The sequence below is a fragment of the Aethalodelphis obliquidens genome, unplaced genomic scaffold, assembly GCF_003676395.1.
Source record: "Aethalodelphis obliquidens isolate GAN/ISIS:26980383/991018 unplaced genomic scaffold, ASM367639v1 scaffold8, whole genome shotgun sequence".
NCBI lineage: Eukaryota > Metazoa > Chordata > Mammalia > Artiodactyla > Delphinidae > Aethalodelphis > Aethalodelphis obliquidens.
In genome coordinates this window covers 40,721,167-40,724,514 of record NW_020837952.1, presented here as the reverse complement: position 1 = coordinate 40,724,514, position 3,348 = coordinate 40,721,167, and positions in this window count along the sequence as shown.

Below are 3,348 nucleotides of genomic sequence, written 5' to 3'. Positions count from 1 at the left end.
ACCTTTAATTCCACTGGTGTTTTCCACTGGATTCCCCGAGGTCTCATTGTGGGCACCTGCAGTTTGGTAGTCAGCCAACAATTTGAGGAGGATTTGTCCACAGATTTGGGGGCTCCCCGCCCTGCCTTCTTATTTTCTGGAACATCCCTCTTTAATTTCCAGCAACTCCAGCAACACCACGCTGTGACTTCTGAATTTTCAATCCAATCAGTCAGCCTCTTCCTGACTGGGCTCTGTTTCTTAAGTACGTTACAAAATGAGGAGTGTCCTCAAGGAAAAAGCTGTCCAATGTGGATCTCAACCTACTTTGTTTCCCTTATTGCAAGAATCATGTCCCCTCCAGTGTCTGCATCTTTTTAGTCACCCCCCAGGATTTTCAAACAGTTATTTAATTCTGATCTTATAATTGTTTATGCTGTTTTTTTAGTCAAAAACTCAAAACTGTGATGGGTAGATGGTCGTTCAATAAATGCTACTCTGCTACTACCAGAAACGAACTCCCCTTATTACTGAAAACAAACAAACAAAATTATGGTCTTTGTAGGCAGAACTGAACTTTCATGGAAGGTGTGTGTAATATTGTAAGAATGTAATAATAGTAATGATAGTAGGAGATCACTATTATTGATCTCTAGCCCACTGTTTTTGGTGCTTTATCTATCCCTAATTTACAGATGAGAAAACAAGTACACACAGGTTAAGAAACTTGCCAAGTTCATAAAGGTGGTAAATAGGAAAACCAGAACTCCAACCCACATGGACTGATGGCTCTCTTAACCACTAAGCTATGATGCTACTTAAGTGTGGGCTGGTTGTTCCTTGATGGGGACAGTCCAGAGAGAATTCAGCTTAGAGAATTCAACTGAATAACCTTTATGGTTCTTTTAAACCTGTGAATCCACTATTCTATAAAAATTATAACCCTCTATCAGAAAAAAATTAACTTTTATGTTAGAAAAATTATTCTCCCTCAATCAGAAATCCAGAAAAGGTACACATAATAAGAGTATTTGCATGCCTACCCATCTCTTGCAAAATCAGTTCTTTTTTCTCTCCTTTAGAATTTGACTTACAGCACCTCAAGCAGAACTATATATTTGTGGTTGCCTGATTGCTGCAGTGCTAGTTGCATCTTGTGTTCGTTCTGAATGCAGTGTCAAGATTCATAAACCAATTTACTTCAAGCAGTTCAGAGCATCAGCCTTTGAAGTTTTGAAGAATGGCCGTTTGGGTGTGTTTTTCCACACCACCCCAAATATATGTGAAAAATATTTTTAACCAGAGAAATTGCTCTAAGAAAAAAAAAACCACACACACTGAAGTATTTTTCCTCAGACAAAAACAAAACTGTTCTAAAGATCAATAAAAATACCCCTTTCCTTGACATCGCTCCCTTGCTACAATACATGCCTTCCAAATTGCTATAAACCAATTCATCAGAAATGGATATTGTTTTGTGAAAATAAAATAAATGAAAAACCCTTGAAAGAATAGCCTACAGTTCTTGCAATGGTCTTTGAAATGTGTTGTATTTTACTGTAGGCTGCTGGTGAAGGCACAGTTTATTTAGAGCATATCCTCATGAGGAACCTCAGGAAAAACAGTTTTCTGGAATTAGTACCAGGAACAGCAGCACTTCTCCTAAGTCCATGGTCTGTGTTTCCCTCATTACAAAGTTGATCTTGTAATGCATTGTATTTACTTGCCAAAACATGTTGCAGGAAAGCACACAACTATGTGGCTGACCCCTAGTAAGACTAAAGCTTGTAACAGCATCTTTTTTCAAGAAATTAATGCAATTCCTGGCTCCATCTTACTTTCCTACTTTTATTTGTTTTATTGGCCTCATTTTTCTTATCTGGTTTTAGCGCATGCATATTTGTAAGCTACCTTAAATCCTTTTTCGGGCAAGTCTGAATAAAACCAACTAAATGCTCTCGATTTGACTAACACAGCTTTAAAACTAAGAACTACCAAACAGTAAATGAAAATTGAGAGGCAAGTGAAAACCTGACAAAAACTCACAAAACATATAAAAAGCATGAATAGCCTTGATCATGAGGAATCTTGGAAATCAACAAGAGGAAAATAGGTGAGCATACAAATAAAAAATTGAGGAAAGGTTCTGAAGAAGTATGAAAACAGAAAAAAATGCAATGGGAAGATAACAAATGCGAAAAAAAAGTTCAATCTCAGTTGTAGTCAAAAACATGCAAATCAAAATTTAACAAGAAACTTTCATAAACAATGGAAAAATAAATTTGTTTCCTTGAAATCCACCTACTTTGCTCCCGGATCTCAAGGAGGGGGACACACATGTAAATAAGCATGTATGGGATAGAGTGGGTGTGACAGAGCACACATGCGTTTACAGGGAAACACCAGGGGGAAGCGGAAGAGACAGGTTCATGGTAGGAGAGATCCCAGCTGAACCTGAAAAGAAGAGCTGGAGGCATTAGATGTGAGTTTTTGAAAGTAGGGACTGCCTAAGTGGAGCCCATCAAGTGTACAGTCTCTGGCATATAGTGGGCACCTGATAAATATTTTTAAAATAAAGAGTGAGAAAGGACATGTCGGCTGGGAAGCAAAGACACAGAATAAAATCTATCAAATGAACAAGTGTATATATGAATAAATGAGCCATTTGTCAGGGAAATACTAATGCATCTCTGAAAGAGAGATCAAATGACAGCCTCCAAAGGACAAAACAAAGATTTGGTTTTTTTCCTTTCCTATGATCATTACCATACACTTTATTACTCGGACAGAGAACTCTGGACAATTGCTTTGGATCCACTTACATCCTGATTTTTCTAACTGTATTTCACTCCAACCACCAGGCCTAAATATTCCCAACTCAGGCATTTTCCCAGCCAATAGACTCTGAAAAGGCCCATCTGTGCTATACCTTTAGGGAATAGGGATAGTTGCCGCAAATCTCAGTACTTTTCAGTCTGAAGATGGTTTTTTTCTGGCTATTAGGGAAAACAGATGTGCTACAGGGAATACATTTATTTATTTATTTTTAATAAATTTATTTATTTTTGGCTGCGTTGGGTCTGCGTTGCTGTGCGCGGGTTTTTCTCTAGTTGCAGAGATCAGGGGCTACTCTTAGTTGCAGTGGCGTGGGCCTCTCATTGCAGTGGCTTCTCTTGTTGCGGAGCACAGGCTCTAGGTGAGCGGTCTTCAGTCGCTGTTGCTTATGGGCTCTAGAGCACAGACTCAGTAGTTGAGGCACACGGGCTTAGTTGCTCCGGGGTATGTGGGATCTTCCTGGACCGGGGCTTGAACCTGTGTCCCCTGCATTGGCAGGCGGATTCTTAATCACTGAACCACCAGGGAAGGCCC